The sequence below is a fragment of the Balaenoptera borealis genome, assembly GCF_965194805.1.
Source record: "Balaenoptera borealis genome assembly, chromosome: 15".
NCBI classification, from domain to species: domain Eukaryota; kingdom Metazoa; phylum Chordata; class Mammalia; order Artiodactyla; family Balaenopteridae; genus Balaenoptera; species Balaenoptera borealis.
The window spans coordinates 42,316,862-42,344,601 of record NC_138871.1 but is presented as its reverse complement, the minus strand read 5'-3'; the positions used below and the strand labels follow the sequence as shown (position 1 = coordinate 42,344,601).

Genomic DNA, 27,740 nt, shown 5'->3' with positions numbered 1-27,740 from the left:
GATGTGCTGTAAAGGGAAATGAAATACTAAAGAAAGAAGGGAAAACATAAAGAAATAATGACTGACTTATTGCAGTAATACCACTGAGAGAAGAAAAATTCACTACGAATAAAAGGAAAAATAATCTAGTGGATTTGAAAGTTACCAAAATTCATTTCTTATTGATGAGTTCAGTGGAAGCCTAATACGCAGTAAACTGATGAAGAAAAGTCAATGCAATAAACTATGAATGATGAAAGTTGAAATAAATACTTTGCGTATGGAGAACCATTATTCTAAATGCCTTTAATTTTTTAATAATTCATGTCATTATGTTTATAAAAAAGGAGGAATTATTGCTTGGTGGACTCAAAAGGCATGTAAAAAGCATCTACAAGAATCTCATATTTAGTAATAAGTCCAAATGATATTGGTGACCTTATGGTTTTTAGTATCATGTCCTGACTTCGGCAGAAGTGCATTAGGGGGCATACACTACCAAATGTAAAATAGATAGCTAGTGGGAAGCAGCCGCATAGCACAGGGAGATCAGCTCGGTGCTTTGTGACCACCTAGAGGGGTGGGATAGGGAGGGTGGGAGGGAGACGCAAGAGGGAGGAGATATGGGGATATATGTATACATATAGCTGATTCACTTTGTTATAAAGCAGAAACTAACACACCATTGTAAAGCAATTATACTCCAATAAAGATGTTAACAAAAAGAAAAAAAAAGAAGTGTATTAGGGGAGGTGAACCTTACTTTTAAAAAATGGTGCTGATAAATGATATTGGTGCATTTGTACAGCATACTTTCTCCATCAGGGATAATCTGTTTTCCAAAAAGACAATTAATTTTTGGAAAGAACAAAACTCAGTATACATATTATGTGTATGTAGGTATATACTATGCTTGTGAACATTCTAGGGAAAACAGTGGCACTTTTTGACAAAATTCAGTGTTGTCACACCTATAAGCATATGCATACATATGCGTGTGTGTCTGTGTGTGTGTTTTTTTATACCAGCCAAGTTGTTAATTTGTTCAAATCAGAGCATAGAGGTTACCTGGATCTGTGTATTTGCAGGTGGCCTTATTCGCTCATTTTCTCTCTTTTCACCCATCATTTAAAAAAAAAAAAAAAAATTAGTTAATTTAATCGATTCAGTCAGAAGGCAGTCAATGCAGTATGGGGGGATAAAATCACTGGAGTTACTTTTCCTGAATTGACTTTGACTGAATTAACCTTCTAATACAGTTAATTTTGAAGCTCTCTCTTCTCACACTCCTATCTTTCTCTCCCCTTTGTGTCCCCCAGTCAGTTTGTACCCTAACCCTTCACCCTCTCTCTTGCCCTTTTCTCCTCTCCTCTTTCTCCCTTCTGGCTTTCCTCTTCCTCCTTCCCTCCATCTTACTGAGAAGCCTTTCCCACCTACCCCCTGCCCTCTCTCCCCTCCCACCACACACAGCTTCCCTTGACCCACTGAGGGGAAATATACACATTCTAAAGCTAGTTTTTCTTTTTTTGAATTACAGAGATTTGAAACTATTGCTTTGCTGAAAACATCTGGCTGCCGGTCTAGAATCTGACTCAAGGTAATAATTGTGATTTTTCCACTTTTAGAGACCTCTTCTTCCCAAAGGTTCTCAGGTCCCCACTCAGTGTAAACTTTCCCTCCATCCCTGGGATTGTTTTCTTCTCAATCTGGCACCCTTATGAGGGTGTGTGGGAGCTACAGGGCAAGTAGTGTTCTGAGGGGTAGGGGAGGACTGGCCTGGGGAGAGGGCTTTATCGATGTTCAGGAATCCTTTTGTGTGCCCACTTTGGAAATACTTCCTCTTATCTTTCATTTAGAATGCAGGGGATAAGGCAAAAGTGCAGGCCACATGCAAGAGATTTGAATTATGCATTAAGCTGATAATGCCCCAGAATGCAAGCTTATGTCAATAAATAGCTAGGCTGGTAGGAGGAAGGAGGTCACTTTACCTGCGCTGAGGGTACCACATAGGGAGAGCTCTAGAGGGGGCCGGGGTGAAGGGTGAAAAGGAGTTCACATGCTTTTAGCTTGCTCCGATGAAGAAACAAGAGTAAGTTAATATTGAAATTATTGTCTAATGCTTATTTACTTTTAAGTTGCTTTAGCCAGGATAACAGGACTGTTTCCAGCGAGGGCCCTGTGTGTGCAAGGCTGCGTTTGTGGTAGGGTTAGCGCTACTGTGGAACCTTATGTAAGGTTTCTCTGTCTAGGGGAGGAATTCATTTGGATCCTTTAATGGGACCTTTAAAAAGGCAAGATTGTTCAAGATGATATTTGGCAAAATACATAATATTGAATAAAATGCTCAGGGTTTTGTTTCAGCAGGTACCCCTTCCTGATTAATATGTAGCAGAAAAGCAAGAGAAGTTAAGCTAGTGGAAGACGCAGGAGGATTAAAAGAATTTTATAAATTATCTCCCTGACCCATGATACAGTACTACCCAGTGCTGATGGAAATGGATTCTTTAATCTTTGCATTACTTCTCGTGCTTTAGTAAAATGCATCCATGGATGTGACCATTTTCTACTATGAGAAATTAGCTGTGTGTGCACACACACATGCACGCACATGATTTTTAAAAAATATTTAGTTATGTCTCCCAAGTAAATGGAAAGTGTCTGGGAGTAGGGACCGTAGGACATGAACAGCTGAACCTTTGCCTCTTTCCTCACCAAAAAAAGAAGAAATTACATGTGCATTTCATCATTTTCCTAGTTTTAGACAGCAATTTGCAGCTCCAGGTTCTGCAAATCAGAAGCTGGTGCTTAGTCTCTGTAGCTGTGAATGCATTTGTGAGGCCGGTTCTATGTGCACACATGCATATACACACCAACAAATTAAAAATGGATCTGGGAAAACACCCTTCTCCTCAGAGAGTCATATCAAGCAGTGTTTAAATTAAATAATTTGCAGAGTGTGGGGAATAAAGCTTTTGTAGCAGTATCTGGAGGTTATCGTCCCTTGGGAAATTCCTGCCATTTAGTCCAATCTGGTACATGCCAATGAGACACACAGGCTGCATACAGACACTGGTAGATAGATTTTATTTTACATCTAAATTATATTCATTTCTTTGGGTTATCTGCCATTTTGTGTTGCTGTTGAGGAAAAGTTAAAAAAAGGAGACAAACCTCTTGTGAAGGGTTGAGGTCATTAAGATCCAAACAAAAGTGAGGAAAGGTTATTAGTGAGCAGGAATGAGGGCAGGTTGACTTCTTCTGGAGTAAAGCCAGTTTTCCCACAGCTCCTGGGGGAGCATGTCTGTGATCCGTAGAACGTTCCAGTGCAGGTCAGTGTTTGATGTTGCTCCCAGCACCATTGACTGATGGCAAAAGAAGAGACATTGCTGTGATGAGGTAATGCGAGTGGGTAAACCACAAGTAGAAGAAATCAGTTGATTTCTTGCTACTGGTCCTGCTCAACCCGTATATAGTCTGAACTGGACGTTAAGAAGAAGTTTACCAGTTAGAACCTCATACCGTGTCTCTGGTTAACTCATTTCTCTCCCGTCAGATGTTTTCTAGCCTAATCAGCACACCTATCCAACCTGTGGAAAAGAAAGGCCAGTCACAGTGAGGATGGTGAAGGAAATGTTTATCAGGAGAGGAGAGAAAGACAGAGACAGACAGAGAGAGATAGAAGGGAGAAAAAATATCTGCCTACCTATGTCCAGGGAATTAAAAAATACTGGTTATGAAAATTAGGGTATTTTCAAGTGAAAATCGTTATTTTCCCCAGGCCTAAGATTAGTTTTGTATCCTTTAGACTTCCAGCTGCCTCCCTTAAATAAATAGTTGCATATTACTAGTAGGCTGTGTAGAAGCTGGCAGTTAAATTCCCAGTGAATCCCATGTTCTGGCTTGTTCTGTTTCTTTGATGAAAATACGGGTGTTACTTTGCTAGGGCTGCCATAACAAAATACCACACAACTGGGTGGCTTCAACAATGAAGATTTATTTTCTCACTAGTTTAGGAGGCTGGAGATCTGAGATCAAGGAGTTGGCAGGCTTGCTTTCTTCTGAGGTCTCCCTCCTTGGCTTACAGACGGCCATCTCCTCCCTGTGTCCTCATGTGGTTGTCCCCCTGCTCGTGCATGTGTCTCTTTGTGTCTAAAATTTTAAGTTCACATAACTTTTGATGCAGAAATTCCATTTCTAATTTATACTGCAAAAAAACTTCAAATAAATGAAGATACATATACATATATACAATACATCTTACATATATATTATAAATATATATTACATATTATTTTTGGTAAAACTAATAAGTTAGGAACAATAATAAAAGCACAGTAAAGGCTACAATGTTTATGATTATTTATACTATGGAATACTATATAGCTATAAAAAACATTAAGAGAAATAGTTTTAGATAAATCTAGATATAAATCAGAATAACATAAAGTGAAAAAGTCAATTCACAGAACAATATGTGTAGTCCAATTTTGATTATGTAAAATACAGACAGAAATAAATTCAAAGTGAATACATAAAGGATGAGAGGCTCAAAAGGGCGACATAGGAAGATTCTGAACTCACCTCCTCCCATGGACACACTGAGTTTACAGCTACATATGGTACAATTTCCTCTTAAAAAATCCCTATAGCCTGGCCGAGTGACGTTACACATTGGGCAAATGAGAAGAAAACCACATTAAAGAGGGTAGAAGAGGCTGGGACACAATCTTGCCATAAACAGCGTGGTAAAGACTGTAAAATAAAGATTGTAGAGACACATCTATATTTAACAGTAACTAACTCTGTGAGAGCAGCTATTGAAGGATAACAGGAGCATTCTTTCATGTTTTTATTTGTATTGATATGTAGTGTGTTGATTTTTAGCCATAAACATATATTTCGTCTTCATTTATATTTTTATAAAGTGACCCCCTAAAGTTATTGAAAATATCATTGACTTGAAAAATTTTACATTCATAGATAAAAAGATATACATGAATAAAAAGATGGGTTACAGACGGTGGCTTTATAGGTAATAGGTTTTCTATGAGCGTTTATTTTATTTGCCAAATATTCCATAGTGAATACCATTGTTCCACCCAAAATGTACTGAATAAAAATACCAAAGATTGGGGCCCAGAGATCTGCATTTTACAAAGCTCCTGAAATAAGTCTGGTAGTCGGCTAGGTTGAGAATAACCTGCAAAGGTTACACATCTCCAAATGATTTTAAGGCAACATTAGAATTTAAATGTGCTTAGAAAGAGTGATTTCACTTAGATTTTGCTTCCAGGTAAATTCTGGAGAACATAATTGTTTCCTTTACATTTCATGAATTCTGATTCAGCTGCTTTTTGGCTTCCAGATTCTCTATCTACTGTGGTGATGCTATTATTTGGTGAGTTTTCCACACTTGTTGAATATCTTATACCTCATGCTGCTACTTATATTAACTGCATATGGTTGCTGCTCGAATTCTAAACTCAACACTTCTGAGTATGTATTTAATTGCTTACAGAATAACCAGTGGAGTGGTTTTAGAAAACCTGTGACTCGTTCTCTGTGTCTTCTTTTCTTTTACCTCTTCTTATATTCTTTTTTGTTTGGGATATGTCACCTTTTCAGGTTATTGAGCTCTTAGAAAAGAGACATGACTACATTTCATATATGAGCACCTTCTTTTCTTGTGTCTCTCATTGGAAAGGAAGGGCCAGATGTGTGTGTTTTTAAAAGAACCTTGAATTAATCTACATAACTTTGAACAATCATGTCTGCCTGCCGTCATGTCTTTCTGATACGCCAGTATGCACACCAAATGTCCACTTAACAATGAGACACTTATTTTTGTATTCCCAGATCTATTGGTGTTTGCTTAGAATGAAGTTTCCTCCTGTCTGAACTGTGGAATAAGATCCATTTTCCCTTGTCTGCTCAATAGTTCTATACGACCCATTTTGCCTTTTGCCCCTTATGTATTTCTTATCTTGGAGGTCAAATTAAGGCTGGACCGTTATATCCCCCAATGGCTACTAAAACAATACTCTTTGGAGAAAAGTATAAAGTATAACTTTGTGGCTTGTCTGTATCTTGAGGGTCTTTTTCACATTCCAAGTTTCAGAGGCTCGATGAAGCTGGAGTTCCTAACCTCTCACTCACAACATATACCACTCGCTAAGTTTCTCTTGCTATAAGAATAGCTACAAGAATGAGAATTGTCATAAAGGGGGAGAAAGCTCTTCAATAATTAGGATTCATCTACAACTCGAGCATTTTATTAATTACACATTGTAATCACATGGATAGTCACAAAACCAATTGTGCAAGTCTGTATTTAGAGATTTGTAGGCAGAAGACTTAACGTAAACATAGAAATGTTAAGCCTACTCAACTGTAACCTGCAAAGAAGATAACAAGAAGGATTCTGTTCTCTGTATGATTTGTGAACAATGCTAAGTAAATATTCATCATTAATGTATAATAACTGTTGCTTTTGGCAGTTCACTTTTCATTTAATTTGATAATGTGTCCAGTAAATGAAGTGGTACAGGCTACAGTGTTTTACCAACACAACTGCATATTTTCAATCATTGTTAAATGAAGGCAGCTCAAGGCAAAGCTTTAACCCCCACTAGTTTTGTGTGTGATAAAAAGAGAAGGCGCTATCAATCTTTATTGTCTGTCTCGCTTACTGTAATTGCATTCAATAGTCCACTGATTCTGTTGTCTGTGCTAATGTCAGGAACAGAGGAGAGCCAGATGCTCAGACTTGATCATATGCATCCAGTGGCCACTTTGATAAGTTGGCAGCAAGTCGCTGGGTTTGATGATAAATTGTTAACGCTATAGATTATGAACACCTGAACACTGCAAGTGTACATGGAGGAAACTTCTTACCTTGTTTTAAATCTGGCATCATGATGCTAGCTAAAGGGCATGTCATGTATTATTCAAATGCATCTTGCACTGGAAATGTGCCAATGACTCATTGTATCCCTATGAATAGTAAAAGCAACAACAACAACAAAAATCCACAGTGATTTGAACATGACATTAATGGTCCCAGGATTATGAAAAGCATTTTGAAATACTGTTTAATAGTTTTGATTATCTAATTCAACAAGAAGAAAGCTTCTGAGTTGTATTCATGTTTAATCCATATTAAGTCATGCTCTTCCTGGTCACTTCTGTTATATTAGCTGATAATGACGATGTTTTCTAAAAACAAACTGGTTTTTCATTAGTTAAAACCCTTGGCAATTTGCTTGTGAAGGGACATAAATTGGAGGTGGGGGCAAGCAATGTTTTGAAATATTTGCCAAGATTTTGTTTCACATAGATGCTGCTACCTTGGAGAGAGATGTGATATAGGCCATTTGTACAGAGTATATAATAGGTCTTATTTCTCTTGAACCCATGTGACAGTTATAAAAGTTCAGGTCAGGGTTCTAAGTCACTGGACACCTATTAAAGTTTAAAAAAGCTGAGATGACCATGAACCATATAAAAGTATTCTACTAGAGAATGCTGAACTGTTGACCGCATTTTATATGGGAAATTCTAAGTGAACCAGACAAAGAATATTTCTTTATCTCTGGAGGAATTGCTCTTGAAGTCTCTGATCTTACATGGTTCATTTTCCCTAAAATAAACATATGTAAGAAATACTGTTGTATTTAAGGATTGGGACCAAAAAGATCTCTTGCTTAGCTGGTGTGTTTCCTTTTATTAGATAATGGAAATTTTGTAATCCATTGTATATTCCTTTTTGTGCTTCTAGGAAACTCAAAGACTCAATTATTAGTCACCTTTTTAGCTGAGTTCTCAGCCATGATTATCTATGATTATCTCCTTCATTGTTTTCTTGTTACTTTACCTTCATTTTCATGTCTCTCTCTAATTGTCAGGATGGGTATATAAAATCGGTGGATAGCAGAGGAAAGAAAGGAGGGAGCAATCTTTAGGAGGCTTAAAGGGCGGAGTCCTGAGGTAGTTAACTGTGTCACTAGAATAAGGACCAGTCTTTAGTAATGACCAGTGTGGAATTCTGGTTGATACTGGGAAAGACACTTAGACCTCTCTTATGGTCATTTCCTCTTCTTAAAAAAAAAAGTCGATATAATAAAAAGCATTCATGAGATCTGGTGATGATTTAATTAATATAGAGCAAGCATTTAATCAATGTTAGCAACTATTGTGTTGATAATTTTTATGTGAGCTCTAGAAGGGAGAGGTAGCACAGTATGACCCAAATGTTAGAGTCTACTTCTGATGGCATCTGAAATTGAGTTCAAGCCTTAAGGTAGTCTTACCCATGATTTGGTATACTACAAATTAAATCCTGCTTAAGCAAGCTAATGTATGAGAATCTTGGTTTACTCATTTGATTATTTAAGAGATGTACTCTTCATTCATAAAAGATGTTTAACTTTGTAAAATTCTTTATTTTGGTGTTCTTTGAGGTATCAGGCTTTTCTGTGAGAATGAGTCATTTAAATTTATACAGTATTTGCAAGAACATATTGTTAGTCTAAAGTAAAATACTGCTCCCCTTCACTCATCACTTGAGAAAAAGTTCCACCCAGATGAGCCCTCCTTCCTTCTGGGTCTCTAGGATGATCGCTCATCTTTTGCTTATCTTGATCCTCTTAGTTTGCTCTAGCCATGGGAGCTGCTCCTTTCTGGGCTTCTCTCCTTCAGCCCTCAGTCCCATTTGCCGGCATGCCCAAGGATATGGCTTCCGGCTCCTTCCTTACTTTGCCTGCACACTCTCCCTTGTGGGCTCATCCAATCCAGAGGCTCTAGTGTTCATCTAGACACTGGTGGCTACCAAATTTCCATCTCCAGTGTGACCCCTTTCCTGGCACTTCAGTTCACTTATTCAACTACCTATTTGACATATAAATAAGCATCTAAAACCTAGCTTGATTTTTCCTCTGGGGCCATCTCATTCTCCAGTCATTTCTATTTCAGTAAGTATCGCCACCATCTGAAATCGCTTAAGCCAAAACTTAGTTGTCATCCTTGCTACCTCTCTTTCTTCACCCACCACACCAGTCATCAGAAAGTCCTGTTGGGTGTGTCTCTGGAACGTATGTGGTTCTTTCCCCACCTTAGCCACTATGCCTAAGCCACCCGCCATCCTAACTTATCCCACTGTGGTAGCCTCCTGGTCTCTCTGCTTCCTTTCTTGCTTCCCTTACAATCCATGGTACGTAAAGAGATATTTTAAAAACACAAATAAAATCATCGTGCTGAATTCTCCCTAAGTATGGCTTCCCATCATCCTTAGGATAAATGCCAATTTTTTCCCCATTGTCCGTGAGGCCCTACTTTTCCAAAGTCATCTCTAGGATACCCTCATCCCTGTTCTTCAGGCACTATCAGTGTTGCTCTCACTCAGGGCCTTTGCATGGATGTTTTGTCTACTTGGAACATTCTTTCCCCAGATTTTTACAAGACTGGCTGCTTCACATCTTTCACATCTCTGTTTAAATGCCACCTCACATAGACTTTCCCAACATGCATCCCACACTGTCTCTTGTATTTTATTTTCTTCAAAGATTATTATTATCTGATTGCTTTCTTCTTTATTTGCCTATCTTCTGTATTCCATTACTAACATGTAAGCTTCTTGAGAACACACTTTCATCTTGTTTACCCTTGAGCATTGTGTTCAGTGTAGTGATTCAGACTGTAGGTTCTGGGATCAGATTCACCAGGTTTGGATGCTGCCACTGACACCCACTGCTCAGGGATTTCACACCAGTTGCTTCCTTCTGTGTGGCTCAGTTTTCCCATGTGAAAATGGAGACTATGTTAGCGTCTGCTCAGACTGTGTTGTGGGGAATAAAGGATACCATACATGTGAAATATTTATGACAGGCCTGGCACTCTATTTCCCTATTCACTTAGAATAATACTTCTGTACCATCGATATTTAATAAGTATGTGAATAACATAGGAACATATGCATACTGACATTCTCATGTTTAATTGATGAATATTTTTGAATATTATGTATTTTAATATTAATTTATGAAAAGATCTTATAACAAAGTTTTTGACCTCAAAAGAGTAATTAAAATATTTATAATGTTTAACCCAATGACCTATGATTAACAATTATGTTGTCATTTAAACTTCTAAAGTTGATATATTAAATCTTGTTACATTAGTCAATAATTTTTTGCAAATAAGCTCACTCATGATAAATGGTGAAATCACTTGGCTATTTTTCTTAATAGAATTTTGAAGGTTGATAACTATTTTCTCTTCATATGTGTGACTTGTTGTTTGGGAAAATTAGAAAATATGGTTGAGCAAAATGAAAAAAATAAAAATAATCTGTAATTCCTGATTTTTTATATCTATTTGCACTTCCATACTTCTCTGTATACGGTCATTGTATTATGTTTGACATTAGCTGTTGGTGATAGCCTGAAATAAAGACTTGTGGAAGATAGTTTATTTGAGGAGTAATCCCAGGGAGATCACTTGTATTGCTGTTATTAACTGCATCGCTTTTTTTTTTTTTTAATTAAGGCTCTTTATTCATTTTTTAAAAATTTATTTATTTATCTATTTTTTAATATTTGGCTGCACTGGGTCTTCGTTGCTGTGCACGGGCTTTCTCTAGCTGTGGAGAACGGGGGCTACTCTTCATTGAGGTGCACGGGCTTCTCATTGCAGTAGCTTACACAGGCTCTAGGCGCGTGGGCTTCAGTAGTCTTGGCACGCGGGCTCAGCAGCTGTGGCTCCTGGGCTCTGGAGCGCAGGCTCAGTAGTTGTGGCGCATGGGCTTAGTTGCTCCGCCGCATGTGGAATCTTCCTGGACCAGGGCTCGAACCTGTGTCCCCTGCATTGGCAGGTGGATTCTTAACCACTGCGCCACCAGGGAAGTCCATGCATCGCTTTTTTGAAATTAATGTTTTTCAGTGTTTTCTGTATGTACATAGAGCAATTAATTTTTAAAATAGTATCCTAAGACCTTGTTAAACTTACTTAGTAGCTTTATTATAGAATTTTCTATGTGTACAATTATACTGTCTGGATAAAGACCATTTTACCTAGTTAATTCCAATTTTATGCCTTTTATTTCTTTCTCTTGTCTTATTACACTATACACATCCTCCAGTAAAACGATGTGGTGAGAGCAGAAACCTTTGTCTTTGTTCCAGCCTTGCAGAGAAAATATTCAATCTTTCCTGTGATATGTGATGCTAGTTACGGGTGTTTAGCTGATGCCCTCTATCAGACTGAGATAGTTCCCTTTTCTTCCTAATTTTCTGAGAGTTTTTGTCATGAACAGATGTTACATTTTGTCATTTTTTTCCCCCTGCATCCATTGGGAGGATCATATGGTTTTTCTTTTTTATTCTGTTAATATGATGAATTTTACTGACTTATTTTCGAACTTGAAACCAGCCTTCAGTGTATTACTTATGAGATATTATCATAACCACTTGATAATGATGTATCATTTTTATATATTTCTTGGATTCAATTTGCTAATATGTTGTAAAGGATTCTTGTGTGTTTATTCATGAGAGGTATCAGTCTGGAGTTTTTTGGTTTTGTTTTTGTTTTTTTCCTGAGAATATCCTTATCAGAGTTCTGTTGGGTCATAAAATGAGTTAGAAAATGAGCTCTCTTCCCCTATTTATAGAAAGAGTTTGTGTAAGATAGTTACAATTTCTTTTTAAAATATTTGATACAATTCACCATTGAAACCAGCTGGATTTGGAGTTCTCTTTGTTGGAAAGGTTTCAATAAAAATATTAATTTATTTAGTTAATATGGGGCTATGCAGATTTTCTATTTCTTCTGTGTCACTTTTGGCAAATTGTGTTTTATAAGAAATTTAACCATTTTGTATAAATTCTTGAATTTATGAGCATACATTTATACATAATATTTTCTTAATAAACATCATTATCTGTAGGATCTGTAGAGATATCCCCACTTTCATTTCTGATATTGCTATTTGTGTTCTCTTTTTCTTGATCAATTTTGATAAGTTTATCAATTTTTTAATCTTTTAAAAATTAAATTTGGCTTTGTTACTTTTTTCTATTATTTGTTTTCTATTTCATTAATTGTTACTTTCCTCTCTTTAAATTTTCTTCTTTCTACTTGGGTTTAACTTAATTCTCTTCTTTTTCTGTCTTCCTAAAATGGAAACAGATCACTGATTTTATAACTTTTTTTGTGCCTTTCTAATGTAAACATAATGCTTTACATTTCTTTTTAACCACTACCTAAGCCATATACTACAACTATTGATATGTTGGATTGTCATTAGTATTCAGTTTGAATATTTTCTAATTTCTTTTGATGATTTCTTCTTTGATCCACAGGTCAAATCAATATATTACTTAATTTTCAAATGTTTAGTGATTCTTTAGCTACATTATTTTTATTGATTCCAGGTTTTAATTTCATTGTCAAAAAATGCTCTGTAAGATTTCACTACTTTAAAATTTATTTAGATTTGTTTTTGGTCCACTGTATACATGAAAAAAATGGTATTCTATAAATGACTGTTAGGTCAACTGTGGAAGTATTCTATATTCTTATTGAATTTTGTCTACTTGTTCTATCAGTTATTGAAAGAGGAGTCAAAATCTACAACTTAAGATCACGCATTTTTCTCTTTGTTTTTGTCAGGGTTTGTTTTAGGTATTTTGAAGCTCTGTTTATTAGTTACATACAGTTTTTCGTGTCATGACTTCCTGACAAATTGATCCTCGGTTCATTACGTAGTGTCCCTTTTTATTTCTGGTAATACTTTTTGAGTTGAAGTCTAATTTGCCTAATATTATTATAGCTACACCCTTTCTTCTGAAGCTTAGGGCCTTTTCTCCTCTCTCTCTCAGTGTGTGTTAAAAACCAGGCCTTTGTATTTCCAAGAAAGAGCTCCATTCAGGCTTCCATATAACCCTTCCCAGGATAGTGCATGAGCTTTCTGCTCTAGTTTTCAGGTTTTTCTCCAGTTATGGCCTTGCATATTTATTTAACTTTCTTGCTCAATTATGCATTAAAAGAATGTTTGGGGAATTCGCTGGTGGTCAAGTGGTTAGGACTCCACACTTCCACTGCAGGGGACATGGTTTCAATCCCTGGTCTGGGAACTAAGATCCCACATGCCGTGGTGTGGCCAAAAAAAAGGGATGTTTATTAGGTTTCATCCAGCATTTCTAGACGTTTGTAGCAGAAAGAACTTATCCTGTCTGCCATATTGATGAAATTAGGAGGCTCACTGTGCCTTTAATTGTATAATTACCTTTTTTTATTAATATTTGAATTTAATTTTCAATGCTTTAATAATAAATGTAAAAACAGTAAGAACTATGGCTGTTATTTAAATCTTGAGGTTTCTGATACATGAAGATTGTAATGGAAGCTCATGAGGTATTTTCAGTATTTCAAAATTCCTGGTGTAATTTATTTTATATGAATACACAAAAATGCTATGCATGCTAACTAGCATGTCTTGTCTCTCTGCTTTTCATATTATCTCAGTATGTTAACAATGGTTATATGATGCTGACTAGAAACTCTAGCTCTTGATGACATTTGAGACTGAGACATTTTCATTACACCAAACACTGATATGAGTGTTTCAGATATTCCCAATATTCATAGTGGTGAGAATTTAGCACAATCCCTTTCTCAACATTTCTCACATTTTAGTAATTCATTGCAATAATTTGTAATTTTTGCCTTATTCTATTACTAACCTCTTATTTATACTACATTTTGTTCCATTGTTTTCACCATACATTTTTGTGCTAAAAATCCACATTTTATAAAAAATAAACACGGAACCACTGGGAAAAGTGAAGTAAAAGTAGTCTTTGATTATATAAATATTTGGATCCTCTGCATTATAGCTTTCTGGACCTAAAATGTGAGCTAGATGTCCTTATTGCCAAAATTTACTTGGGGACGTGGACCTCCGCACTTCCATTCTAGAGTTTAATAAGATTATATTTTGTAATTGTACAATGTGTCAGAGATGAAATTCTAATAGTCACAGCTATGAAGCACAGATAGAAAGTGTTGGCATTTTATAAGATTTTGTTCTAGAACCAGAAGGCAAAATAATGAGTATCTTTCTGTAAAATCAGCCTTGATCTAAGCACTTAGATTTATGTAGCAATTAGTATATAGCACTGAAGTATAATTAGAAGGCTTTAATTTGCTAATTATTTCTCTCAACTATAGATATAATTGTAGAGACATAGGCCTTCCACTTTAGAAAGGTCATAAAGGCTAACTCCTTTTCTGAAAGTTAAATCCCCTGTACAGTATTCCTGCCAAGTACTTGTCAAGTCTGGAATTCAGCTCTTGTTCTATAGCTATGTACCCAGTGAGGTAAGGTCTCCTGACTCTTGGAGACCAATTGCACCTCCTGGGATAATAAATAACCTTCTCTCCACTTTGGTGCATTCCTTTGTCTCGCTTTCTCTGAATCTTCATGCTCCTGAATCTGAGTTGCTGTCCCATGTAGCACAGGACAGTTGGAACCAAACCCCAGTGTTCCATTGGTTTTCACACACACAAAAAATCCATCAGTTTCAATCATTTCATAATTTTATGCATGTATATGTATGTGTTTTCGTGGGGGAGAAGTCACATCATGCAGTCTATAGGGTCTGTTGACAATTTCTTTTCTACTCTTTAATACTCACCCTATTCACTTGAGGTAGAGGCAGGTTTCATTAAGAAAACTTACGTTCACATTTAGTGTCATTCCTGTCTCTAGTTCTGTTCTAATTTATTAAAGAGTTACTTTCAACAAAGATTGTGCTCACCCTGAAAGGAATTCTGGTGAATACTTTTCTCTCTCATCACAGATAATAATTATCTTTAAAAATTATATTAAATGTCTACCTACATATACTGTAGAAAGCTACCAGTGTGAAATACATGGCCTGCTAATATGAATTCTTAAAAATTGGTGGTAAGAATTGGTAGATACGTTTAATAATAAAAATGCTGGGACTGTGAATTGAGGTGCAGGATGGGGGATTTTACATAGGGATAATCATAGCAGGGACACCAGCTGATAAAAAGAAATAACTTGCTTGCAGGTTAGGTTGTGATGAACTGTTGTAAAGTAAATACACTTGTGTTATATTCAAGTAAGTAGAGAATCACTAGCTAAAAACACATTGCCAGATATCTGGTCATTATTACCTTCTTAATGGATGCATTAGGCTAATCTGTAATGAGCACATTCACCTTCTAGATAGAAAGCCCTCAAAGCACTTTCAAACATTAACTGAGTGACTACTATATGCAAACACCGTGCTGCCCAGCATGGCTGCTCATGTGGTTTTAAAAGTGCTTAGGAAACAGATCAGTTTCTAAAATGGGCATATTTCCATCTACAGATTTTTTGAACACAGAAAGAACAAAGCCTAACATCTTACCTGAAGTTTAAATTAGACTAATATCTGAATTACTGTAAACACTTTATTAAATCTTACTACCATGATGATTATCTTTATTCAGTTATGCAGAATTTTTAGAACTTTTCCCTTCAAAAGGAAAAGAGACAGTAATTTTTGTTTCATCTCTTGACAGTGCTTTTCTTTCACCTGTCTGTGCATCCATATTCTTCATCCATCATTTCTCTTGGTTTTTGAATGGTGTTGATAAATATATCTTTAGATCTTACTTAAAAATACAGTATGTTTGCCAGTTAATAGCAAGGATAACTGGGGGCAAACTTGCCCCAGTTTTTCTTATGACTCAGTGTCTACAAGAATTATATGGTGGTTTTACCTCGACAGGTTTTTCTTAGTTCTTTTTGTAGATAGTATATTGTTCTGGAGCCACATTCTCTCCAAATACTGGCAAAAAAAAGAAAAGGAAGGAGGGAGGGAGGGAGGGAAGGAGGGAGGGAGAAAGAAATCCAGGACTATGTCATGCCTGTGATAACTAAGTTTTCATAGTGAAATAGGTGACATATTAAGAAAATGTGAGTTCATAAGAAAGCTGTACGTTTAGAAGAGAAAAGAAATACTGGGAAGGGTGATCTTTTGGTGCTGCCCAAATTACTGAAATATCTCCAGTTCTGTTTATCCTTAAGTGTCTGGTAGTGCAGCAGCGGTGGTCAGGGTTGTTACAGAATTTTTACATTGTTTGGATGTTGTCCTAAGTGACTTGCCCCAACATGTTCCATAGAGACAGGGACCTAATAAACTCTTCATATGTTCACATATGTATCCCTGTCCATATTTTTGATTGAAAACAATCCTACTCTAAAATACTTGTCTACTCTGCTAAATCAGTATGAATGTATTTATAGCCATGGGAATTATTTAATGTTGTTTGATAATCTCTTGTTTTGTTTGTACTGAAAAATCATTAACTAAGAAGCAGAGAAATCAAAAAAGTGGTTTGTTAAATTCATACTACCTACTGTTCTTTCTTTTTTCCTGTATTTTCTTCAAATTAATCAATTAAAATACACAGATGTTCAATTAAAACTATAAAAATTTTCCATGGCTACAGTTGTTTTGAAGCTACGTTGTTGAAAATTTAACATATCTAGTAATGATTCCCTCTCAGAAGAAATTAAATTAATGACTCTTTGCTAGATTATTTTCCATTTGATAAATTTTAAAAAATTAGAAAAAAAAAAAACCTGACACACTGCCTGCTACATTTATTAATTAGCATGATAGACTAGCAGATATTAATATGAAAAGGTGACAAAATGGAAAATGTTTCTTGTTTTTCAAGTGAAATACCTTCAGGACTGCAGTTTATCTTATCAGCAAATGGTTATATGGTATAAATTATTAAAATTTCACCTGTAAATAGCAGACAAGTGACACATTTCATCATCCCACATAATAGAGATGGTAGAGATGTGATTATGCAGGGCTAATATAACATTTTTCTTCAGATTTTTGTCCACCCCATGCATGATAGACAGTGACCCTTAAATAATAAGTAGAGAAATAGGATCTTTTTTTTCTTGGCTGTGTTGCTTTATCTCCAAGAGAATTTGGTGTTTTTTTCTCATTTACAATTTATTGTTTAATTTTTAAAGGTCTGCCTACTCATTTTTTTTATGTCAAAACTAGTATATGGTCATTACATTAGCCAGGGTTCTCCGGAGAAACAGACCAATAGGCGACACACACACACACACACACACACACACACACACACACACACACAGAGTGAGTGGGGGACGAAGAGAGATTTATTTTAAGGAATTGGTTCACGTGATGTCGGGGCTGGCACTTCTAAAACTTGTAGGGTGGATTGGCAGGTTGGAAACTCAGGTGGGAACTGATGTTGCTGCCTTGAGTCCAAAATCCACAGGGCAGGCCAGGCAGACTGGAAAGTCAGACAGGTTTCTACATTTCAGTCTTGAGACAGAATTCTTTTTTCTCAGAGAAACCTCAGTCTTTGCTCTTCAGCTGACTGGATGAGGCCCACCCATATCATGGAGGGTAATCTGCTTTATTTGAAGCCTACTAATTATAAATATTAGTCACATTTAGAAAATACCTTCACAGCAACATCTAGACTAGCGTTTGACCAAACAACAGGGCACCATAGCCTAGCTAAGTTGACATATAAAATTGACCATCACACTCATTAAAGAAATTAAAAGAAATAAAAACAAACTGAGAAGTATATTAAAAAAGCACTTGTAATCAAGCCCCTGCAAAGAATTTCTGCTACATTTCAGTGTATACCCCGTCTTCCTCTTGTGTTTATACATCTTTCCTTCTTCCAAAGTTGAGAATATACTGCTTATTCTATTTCACAACTTTTTATTCTCTTAAGAGAACAAACACTTTCTTACTGCATTAAAATGATTTATTCTGCAACTCATATTTAATACTGCAGTATAATTAATTGAAGGACTTGTTGGACCCTTAGGTTTTCCAGTTTAGAAGGGCATTATATCTTTTCATACTTATCCTTTGAACATGTTACTAAACATGCATTTGCTAGTTAAAAATATGCACATTTTAAAACTTTGTGTATGCATTGCTAAATTGCCTTCCAGAAATGTTATACCAGTTTACATTCCTAATGGCAATATTTCAGAGGCCTGTTTCTCTCCCCCTTTTAAGTATTAGGTGTTAGAATAAAAAATATTCCAATCTGAAAGATAAAAAAGACATTTAATTGTTCTGTAATTTGAACTCCCTTGATTTCTAGTGATGCTGAATGAGTTTTTTACGTTTATTGAAATTTGTAGTTCTTTGTGAATTATCTACTTTGCCCAGTTTCTACTAAGGTGCTTGCCATTTTCTTTTTATGAAAACCTATATACAATATATAAATTTTGCAAGTTTTTGCAAAATTTCTCCTAATTTATCGTTTGCCTTTCAATTTTGGTTATAATTTTTTGATATACTGAAGTATTTTTTTTAGTATTTATTTATTTATTTGGTTGTGCTGGGTCTTAGTTGTGGCTTGCCGGTTCCTTAGTTGCGGCATGCGAACTCTTATTTGCGGCATGCATGTGGGATCTATTTCCCTGATCAGGGATCGAACTGGGCCCCCTGCATTGGGAGTGCATAGTCTTGTCCACTGTACCACCATGGAAGTCCTTGAAGTTTTTGTTTTTGTTTTTGAGTAGCAAGACCCACCAGTATTTTCTGTTATATCATGCTTTTTGTTTCATGTATTATAGTTTTCTACCCCAGGATAGTATGCTTTCTGTGCTACTAGTTTTTTTTTTTCTCTTTCTTTTTTTTAAGCTCTGGAATTAAATTTGATATATGGTGTGAGACAGGGATTATTCTTCAGTTTATGATTTTGTTTAAAATGCAACATTTTAATCTCTTTCTAAACATGACAGATATTTAGACTGAAAAGGTTAGAAAATAACAACTTATACACTTCACATCTGGTAGCTCCAACATAGATCACAGTGTTTCTGTGGCATTATTTGGTTTTCTGTCAAAAAGCAGAGTTAAATGTAACAGCAATTGCCTGAGGCTTTCATGTGTGTGAATGTGTATGTACAAGAGCATGCAAAGAGCATGCCTGTGGGATGACAGTTATGGTGTGGGAACCATTTCCAGTGTGGCTCTATGATCTTTTTAACCACAAGGTTTTCACAGACTTGGAAATTGTTCTTTATAAAGAATACCTGTATCTTTAGTCAATGATCACACTATATCATTGAGTACTAGACTACATGTTTTAACTGCAGGGGTGTGTACCAGGGTAGAATATGTCCAGGGGCAAGAGGCTGCCAATGACCAAATCTTATAATCAATGAATAATTTGAGGCAGAAAGTTTATGACAACACTCCTTAGCACAGTGTTCTTTGTGGCCCTAATGTAATTATCACCGTTGTGTGTGTGTGTGTGTGTGTGTGTGTGTGTGTGTGTGTCCCCATAGGAAATGTCTTCCATTTATTCTTTACAAAATTGTAAGTTATTGGGTAACCTGTTTATAAGACACCATAGTGACTGAGATAAAACTTATACTAGATATTCTCCTTTTTTCCCCATCTTAAAAACTCTCATCACTCTCATCTTCAATTTTTCATCACTAGATGTGGGAAAGGAAATTGTGGTGTGAAATTTCAAGTGAGCTGTATTAAGAGTCATGATTTTTATAATTCCCAGAAGCAGGCTTAGTGTTTTGTCAACGTATTTCATGTATTCACCAATTTACTTTAGATTACTAGTCTCTCTTTTTTGAGATTACTTTTTCAGAGTATCTTACAGTTTCTTTTTATCTTTTTTTTTTCTTTATATAGAACTATATTCTTCTTTTTCTTCGATTCTTTTCCATTACAGTTTTATTACAAGATATTGAATATAGTTCCCTGTGCTATACAGTAAATCCTTGTTGTTTATCAGTTTCTTTTTAATGTGGTAAAATTCCTTATTAACATTTGTAGGTTTTGTATCATGTACTGCATTGTTTTAGACTTGAAGTTTCTAGGAGATGAGGCTTGGGATTTTACATCTTCTCTAACTCCCCAGATGATTTACATAGCCATTGAAAATTTGAGAAGCACTAGACTATTGTTTTGGGGTTTAGCATTAGTGCATTTGGGAAATTTGTCATGAAATTCTGTGAAAAGATGTAGAAGGGCCTAGCCTAGTGATGACCAAGGTGTAGTCATTGCATAAATATGTATTACTTATTGAATCTGGGTATCAAAAATAATTAGTAAACCGATATATGCTTGGTTCTACATTTGTGGCTATTTCTAAGGAAGCTTCCATTTAAATACATATATTTTACAGTGTGTGCTTTGTATTACTAATCTCTATGAGCTTAACATTTAGAGGACAATGTTTATTGACTTTTTTAGTGTGAACAGCGCACCATTCTGTTAAAGATTCAATATTCTGAACATCCCAGGCATATAAATATCCACAAGTACTACTTTGATTAACTAACAGAATTGCCATATATTTGCACAGCTGCTAAATGGTTCTCTTAAAGTTTTAAAAAATAGTTCAGGTGTATGGAATTATTCAAATCATGTTAATATTCAGAGGTTTATACCAAAATAAGAAGATGCCACCTTGTGGTACAAAAAAAGATTCTTTAGCACGTATGCAATATGTGGTTGACAAATCTTTCGAATAATATGTGGTTGATAAACCTCTTTGAATAAAGTGAAAAGAAGCTAAAATGCTCATGCTTATAATCAAGTGTTTTAATTCAGTAACCATGTCACAAATAGAAAGATCACATGGGGAATATTACGTGGAAGGGTATTGTTTTATGAAAGCAGGGTCTCTTCAGCTGTATACAAGAGCCATGTAGAAATTAAAATGGAGCATTTCAATGATGTTTAATATGACAAAATAAACTCAGAACATATATATTTAAATTAAGGTTGTGCTGCATTTTTAAGAACAATTGCTATATTTTGTTCCTTTAGGTAAAAAGAAACATTTTATTATGATTTAATTTTAATGAGCTTAAAGATAATGTTTTAACTCTGAATAATGTTTAGTATATATTAAAATGATGCTTTGTTAAAAAAACAGAGATTACTTGAATTACGATCTATGGCACTTGCCTAGATGGTAGTTCATTATATCAAATTATCCTAGAATTTCTGATGAATCAATCTTGGAAACCATGTAGTTTGATAGTCCCTATTTTATAGGTGTGTAAATTGAGGCATAGAGATGTTGTCTGACTTATCCAGGAGCCTCTTCCTCCTCAGAGGTTGACTTTCTTTATCTTGTGCTCTTTGTACCTCCCATTCTGCATTTGAATTGGTCTCTTGTATTGAGCAGCTTTGTTTCTCAGAAAAAGAATAGAATACATTTCTCCCCTCTGAACCTTTCATTAAATGTTTATTCTGTTGCATTTCTCCAGAAGCATTTTTATATTGCCATTTTCTCCTCTTATTAGAATACTTAATATAGTTCCAAATAGTGCATAATTGAAAACAGTTTATCATATCCATTTTTATTTATTAGTATAATAGTATCCCTGCGATCTGGTGGCAGGAAAGTACTGCACTGTTTTATTGTAATTTATCCCATTTTAAATGTTCATTTGGGTCTATGAAATTGCATAATACTTTTCAGAAATACACTTTTCAGAGTATGTGTTGGGAAAAACCTCAAACATCAGAAATGGTTTAGAAGATTTCATAGAAACAGTACTGTGGGATATTCCAAAGTTAAATGAATCAATCAGCCAGTCATTTCAAAAGTTTTGAAAATGTGTGCATATGTGAGTGCTCACCAAGACCTTGTCCATAGACATTTATCCATGACAAATGACAAAAGAAGGTACCAGAAATTCTTGTTATTGAAATCTTAGAGGGAGCAAGAACCACCTGGTGACTGGATTTATAAGAAAAAGCATCACTGATAGAATTATATTTAAATGGAATCTTGAAGACAAAGAATTCAGATAATTAGGTGGTGGTGATGGGACATTTTAAGCAGAAATGGTGTGGCCTAAGACTCTTTATCTCTCGGACATAATGATTAGAAATTTGCTTAGAGATTTGGGGTCTTGGGGCTTAAAAAAGGGTAAGACTATTGAGGACATTAAATGATGAACTAAAAATGTTTAGATTTTTTTCTGTGTATGTTGAAAGCCATGGGTAATTTTTGATTAAGAAAGTGATTTGAATAGACTGGAGTTATGGATTCAGATGATACAGAAAAATTTTTTATAAAAATAATATAAAAGGAAATTTATGTTTGTTTATGTCCCTTAACTGAACTGATAATCTTTCTATTCCCAGGTGTGCTTTGATTTGCAAGTGTCACAGAGTAAACTATTTTTATTATTTTTATTTGGGTACTTTCCCTTTCTTATTGTAATGGCCAAAAATAGACAGTGGACAAATTCACACTCCCTTTTCAACAGTTCAGCTTTTCAACAGCACTAATTTATAGGACAACTGTCACCTTCCATGTGCAGATTTATTTTAAAAGTAAATAGATAAAGACATGAAAGTGATGATAGAATACCCCATCCTTTACACGCTTTACAGATGGTGTTAATAGGAGGTTGGTTAACTCAGTATGGCCCTGTATAGGCCTCAAGCAGCTAAAAAATACCTTTCTTAAAAATGTCCCTGTGGTAAGCAGAATAATGGGTCCCCAAAGATGTTCATGTTCTAATCCCCAGAACCTGTGAACATATTAGGGTATATGGCAAGAGGGATTTAAGCTAGAAGATGAGATTAAAGTTGTGAGTCAGTTGATCTGAAAATAGGGAGATTATTGTGGATTACCTGGGTGGGCCCAATGTAATTACAGGGGTCCTTCAAAGTGGAGGAGGGAGATGAGATGGAAGAGGAGATTGGAGTGATAACAGTGTGAAGACTCAGCTCTTTATTGCTGGCTTTGAAGGTGAAAGGGGGGCACAAGCCAAGGAATGTAGGCAGCCTTTAGAAGCTAAAAAAAGCAAGAAAACAGATTCTCCCCTAGTAGCTCTCCAGAAAAAGTTGTAGCCCTCTGGGCATCTTGATTCTAGCCCAGTGAGACTTGCTTTAGACTTCTGACCCACAGGATTTTCAAATAACGTTTTGTTGTTTTAACCCACTCAGCTTGTGGTAATTTGTCACAACAGCAGTAGAAAACTAATACAGCCCCAACCAAAAAACAAACACATAATCCTAATGGTGATGAGGAGGGTAATTCTCCTCAACTTCCTCTTCCTCCTCCTCTTCATCATCATCATTTTATAGTTGCCCTTTGTGGAGGATTTACTATCTATCTGTGAAGTGCTTTACATATATATGAAGATACATAATCTCATCCAGTTCTTACCACCACCTGGATGGTAGGTGTTATCTCCAGTTTGCATGATAAGCAAAGACTCAGAGGGATTTGGAGAGAAATTGCCCAGGAACTTGCAGTTTGTATGTGGCAGAGACAAGATTTAAATCATCTGAGGTCAAAGCCTCATCCACTTTAGTGGAGGAGTGGTTGTGAGGCAGGAGAACCTTGGGCTGAACATATTAGTTCATGAGCCTGACCACCTGGTTTGAATTCTGGCCCCTTAATTTACTTAATTTACTGGTTAGATTAGATTATTGTGCTTAGGACACAATCAATCCTCAATATGTCTTGGTTATTGCTATGATTTATTGCTATTATTATTATTATTATACATAGATGGCACAATAAGAGTAGTCATTGTCATATGAAGGTGATTGTTAAAGTGATCACTCCTACATCCATTTTACTGAGCTTAACTGTAAACTGTCATTTCATCCATGAATTTTAGCTATTGGAATTTGTTGAAATGCCTCTCAGTAAGCTTGAAACCCATGAATTGATTTATTTGGCACGGTCCTTATTTCTAACTGCCGGACATACCCTATTTTACTCTGTCAACTCCTGCCTATTGCTGGACAGGATCTTGAAATATTCACTGTAATTCCTTTGACTGGCCCCAGCTTTCTGCAGAGATCTGCTTCCTTTGAAAAGTTACTTGGGTAAAGGAAAATAGGCTTCTGACTGGAGCGAATACAGTCCTTTGGGTATAAGTGACGATCCCTCTGTCCCACCATGGTCAGTAGATGGCATTGTGATTTCATTGCACACCTAGGTAACTTAGAGCCCATCATATCATCTCACGGATGAGCCCCATGTCATGTTTAAGCAACCCTCAACCAGATCAGGAGGTTGGTAGCAAGTCCAGAAGTTTGTACTAGGGCAGTATGAAGTCATTAGGTCTCCACAGTAAACTTTTGGTAATCCAAAACAACAGGATTTCTGGTGTCCCAGGATTCTGATTCCATTGGCTAGCATAAGGCTATCTTTCATCTCTGGCCCTAGACCAGGACTGGAGTCAGTGTACACTGGATGGCCAATTCCAGGATGTATTATAGCTGATGCTAAGTGAGGCCCCAACACCTGGGACCATCGGATGTCAGTCTCTTCCTAGTCAGCTTCCTGACCTTCCATTTGATCTCAACTCCTTTGACTTCTACAATACTCTCTCCTTGTTCTTTTTCAGCTCTCGTTCTTGGTTTTCTTCATGGACTTCATTCACTTCTATAGTTGTGACATTAAAAGAGAGTTTTCTCCAGTTTTAAAACTTCCACCCTCTACTCTTCTTGTTCTACCCTGTCTTTCTGGATGCTTTTACTGACTTTCAGGCTTACAGCTATCGTGCCTGGGCTGATGACTCCCTATACTATCTCACTAGGTCTGAAATTCTTCCCTGGGTTTTAGAATTACAAATCCAATGGCTTACCAACTGGAGGTTTAGATGAATCTTGAAATCAACAAGTCTGAATTTGAACTTGTCATCTTCCCTCTATACCTATGTTCTCTATCTTAGTTGTGGCATCAGTATCATCCCATTTTTAAATAATAATAAATTCTTTTCCCCATTTTTATTTTAAATATATTTCTTGAATCTTTTTTCTCTCCATTCTTATCACTGTTCTAATTCAAGTCCTCATGTTTGTCTAAATTTTAACTTTGTTTTTGATCATTTTTCATGAATAGGTATAAATTTTATCATTAAATAAATCCATCAAGCTTTTTATTTTTTAATTCATTCCATTGTTTTAATGCTTAGATGGTACTAGTCTACCATGAAATGCTAAATATTCATCAGATTTTTCTCTAGATTATGGTTTCTTTTTTCTTTATAATTAATTATGAATGCTTTTATAGTTTCTTTTTCTTTTCTTTTTTTTCCTTAAAGAACAAAAATTTGTTTTCTCACAGTTCTGGAGGCTGGAGATCAAGGTGCTTGCAGGGTTGATTTCTCTTGCAGCTTCTCTTTTTGGTAGTTTTTCTTTTTAATATTAAAAGAAAATTATCCCATTATTATCATTACTTATTTAAGTTTTGGCACTTGCCTCTTCTTTCTTGATTGAGTTTGTTGAATGTTTACTCTAATGATTTTTACAAAAACTAATGCTTAAAATTATTAATTTTAGTGTATTTTTGGCTTTTTAAACATTTCTAGTTCTATCCTTAATATTTTTTCTTCTTTCTGTTTTTTAGTTTTTTTTGTTGTTGTTGTTGATAACATTTAGGAGTATGAATTTGCCTCTAGTTTTCAGATTTTTAAGCAATCCTTAGATATGATATGTGGTAATTTGAGAAGCATTTATATTATGTGAAATTTCACATATATACAATGTAAAGAGCATAATTTAATCAACTCCTATATACCTATCACCAGACTTCAACAATTATCAACATTTTGCCATACTTGTTTTACCTGTGCCCCCAACTTTTTTTTTCCTACAGTATTTTAAAGCAAGACTGAGACATCATAAAATGTAGTAATATTAACTTATATTTTAGGATATATATGTGTGTAGGTATGTATGTGTATGTATGTATGTTTGTATGTATATGAGTATGTATATATATATACACATACTCTTACCCACACTTTTCTGTATTATTTCTGCTTCTGCTTATTTATTAATTAATAAATTATTAAATTTATTGAGCTTCCCCCCATGAGATAGTATCTTATCAATTTTTAAATATACCATACATGAATTCTTCAAAGGCAAATTCTGCTTTTAGAGTAGGCAGCTCAATAATATCTTATTATTAACTATATTATCAATTCTGTGTGTTACTGTTATTTTAATTATAATAGCCCAATTCTCCATGTTCTCAAAGTCTTCATGATCATCCAAGATGTATTAAAATCTGTTATGAAAACTTGTTTCTTCTCCTTTTTCATTTTATGTTTGTCTGCCAGTTTTACCTTAATACATTTGAATGTTTTATTATTTGACACATAAAGGTTCATGGCTGCTATATTTTTATTGTCATAATTTTTATCAATATAAAACAGTTTTCTTTTATCCCATTTTATGCTTCCTGCCTTAAAACCGGAATCGTCCAGAGTTAGCATTGCCACCTCTACTTTCATTTAATTTGTATTTGCTTGAGAAATCTCTACTCACTCTTTTATTTTTAACATTTACCTGCACTTCCAAATTAGAGATATCGTAGTAGCAGCACATAGAGTGTGTCTTTTCACTCAATCTGGTCGTTTACCAGCTATTTCCAATTTTTTCAAAACTGATAAATTTGTTCTTAACTCTTTTTTATGATTATCTTCCTTTTTATGTTTTCTTTTATTTCCTTCAACTTCTGGATTTCTATATTTTTTGTTACCTTTGTTTTGGTTGCTATTGTTTTAATGAATTATGCTTTCATCTTCTCTAGTGACTAGGGAAGCAGATATAATGATACTTATCCTAGTCATTTTCCAAAACATCCAACTTCTATTTTTCCAAGTATTAAAGTATAGAAAGAAACAATATCTTTTGTTTATCCATAACGAATGCCTTTATAGTCCCTTCCCTATCCCCCACTCCCTGCTTGTTCCTATCAAAAGGGGTGTTGGACTTAGATTGATATTATTAAATTATTTTTATTTCAGATATATTCTTTTGTAAGAATTATTTTTGAAATTTGCATTCAGATTTGAAAATATATTTGCAACAGCTAGGTAGGGCTAACACTTAGATGGTTTAATTATTTCAGGGCTCATCACTAGATTGTATATCCCAACTTTCCTATTCATGAGGTTTTTAATTTTAATTCATGCTTTAGTAGTCTTGTCATCACACCTTCTTTTCCTTTTGCCTCAAATTGTTCTTTATTTTTATGGTATATTGAGGATGGCTAGCAATTTCCTAAAATTTTTTGCTGGTTTTTATAAGAGAGAGAAATATCTAAAACTTCTGAGTGATACTTTCTTTGCTTGTTTTACCATATTTAACCGCAGGTCCCTGTTGTTTTATCTCTCTTACATTCACTCAAATGAGAACTTTTCTCCAGATTCATTGCCTTCCATTTTTCCTCCTTGCACCTTTCTCCACTTACTGTTGCATAACTTAGCGTGTTCATTTTCCTTCTTAATTTCCAGTGCCAGTGAGCATTCATGTGGTGTGGTTCTCCTCTGCTGAGGTGGCATCGTCTACTACCCCGCCACCTGCCAAAAATAACGGAATTAATTGAAACTATAACCTTCAGGATTCACTGAGGGCAATACTCTTCCAGTTCTTTCTGGCATACTTCATTTGCATCTCCCAGGATGCAATGTGCTGCAATTATCCTCTTACCTCTTCTCCTCAACTGTTATTTTCTGAGAGATTTTTCTATCTGAATAGCGTAAAAATATGGGTGGACAGGAAAGGAGTATAATATTCTGTCTGCCTGAAAATCAGCACCCATTTTGAACAGAATGGCTGCTCAGTTTCCTGTTTATTAAGGGATCCAGATCTCTGAGCTGAGCTGTGCAACAGACAATGGGAGCTTAAAAAAAA

At 35.4% G+C, this 27,740-nt stretch overlaps 1 long non-coding RNA gene across 16 annotated transcripts in view; it reads left to right on the top strand.

The window, feature by feature from the left end:
- The window catches only part of LOC309612484, a 621,998-nt gene that overhangs the window by 212,491 nt on the left and 381,767 nt on the right, over window positions 1–27,740 (top strand). For 14 of the 16 annotated variants that reach the window (XR_014235167.1, XR_014235170.1, XR_014235171.1 and 11 more), the window contains exon 3: window positions 1,517–5,377. This is a non-coding gene — a long non-coding RNA (uncharacterized lncRNA). The remainder of the gene's footprint in view (window positions 1–1,516; window positions 5,378–27,740) is intronic. The other 2 variants (XR_014235169.1, XR_014235168.1) reach the window with 2 other exon arrangements.